This window comes from Priapulus caudatus, unplaced genomic scaffold (assembly GCF_000485595.1).
Source record: "Priapulus caudatus unplaced genomic scaffold, Priapulus_caudatus-5.0.1 Scaffold583, whole genome shotgun sequence".
Classification (NCBI taxonomy): domain Eukaryota; kingdom Metazoa; phylum Priapulida; class Priapulimorpha; order Priapulimorphida; family Priapulidae; genus Priapulus; species Priapulus caudatus.
In genome coordinates, this window is record NW_014577644.1 from 128,687 (window position 1) to 129,752 (window position 1,066).

At 54.9% G+C, this 1,066-nt stretch overlaps 1 protein-coding gene across 1 annotated transcript in view; it reads right to left on the reverse strand.

Moving 5' to 3' along the window:
• LOC106811854 (protein kinase C-binding protein NELL2-like) overlaps positions 1-399 on the reverse strand; it is a 30,228-nt gene extending 29,829 nt beyond the window's left edge. The window contains exon 1 of the mRNA XM_014815573.1: positions 378-399. The gene's annotated coding sequence lies outside the window, so the exon portion shown is untranslated. The remainder of the gene's footprint in view (positions 1-377) is intronic.
• Between the last annotated feature and the right edge of the window lie 667 nt (positions 400-1,066).

The following is a 1,066-nucleotide window of genomic DNA, read 5'->3' on the forward strand; positions in this document are numbered from 1 at the left end:
TATCTGAGCAGTCGTTAACGCTTACCTGAGCGGTCGTTGAAGCTTACCTGAGCGGTCGTTAAAGCTTACCTGAGCGGTCGTTAAAGCTTACCTGAGCGGTCGTTAAAGTTTATCTGAGCAGTCGTTAACGCTTACCAGAGCGGTCGTTGAAGCTTACCTGAGCGGTCGTTAAAGCTTACCTGAGCGGTCGTTAAAGATAATCTGAGCGGTCATTAAAGCTTACCTGAGCGGTCGTTAAAGCTTACCTGAGCGGTCGTTAAAGCTTACCTGAGCGGTCGTTAAAGATAATCTGAGCGGTCGTTAAAGCTTACCTGAGCGGTCGTTGAAGCTTACCTGAGCGGTCGTTAAAGATAACCTGAGCGGTTGTTAAAGCTTACCTGAGCGCAGCGTGATGAGAAAGATAAGGCGGCAGTACCAACTGATATCCATCTTCTTCGTTCGCTGCTTGTAATGACAACGGTGTGTCTATGAGTGCTTCATAGCACGGTGAGTTTCCCGCACACAGGGGTCTGCCTCTACGATAGAGAGTCTACTACAACCGACGTTACGCTACGTGCGTGGTCCATCGTACGGCAGCAGCAGCAGCAGCAGCAGCAGCGCTGCTGTCTATAGTGTAGGAGAGAGAAGTTGCTTTGCGTTGGAGACCGCATGAAGCCAGATTCCGTATGACATCGGGCGAGGCGCGGCGGATCAGCTGCTAGCAGCAGCGGCAGACGATAGCGATGCTACGTGACGTCAGCAGGAGCGTCTGCGAGCGGGCGGCGGGAGCGACGGGGTCGTGCTTATATGTCGGCGCGTGTCGGTGAGCGACGCGAGACTGCGTACACGCGCGCCGCCGCCGCGACATTGGTCGACGTGCACGGGAACCTCCCTCTCACAGTGGAATCGTCACACAGGCCTCCTTCTCACATGCCTCCTTCTCACATGCCTCCCTCTCACATGCCTCCTTCTCACATGCCTCCTTCTCACATGCCTCCCTCTTATAGAGGAATCGTCACACGGGAACCTCCCTGGTCGCCCCTGCCTGTGTCGCATAGAGAGACATCGCGGTGTTCACCCAGCTAAC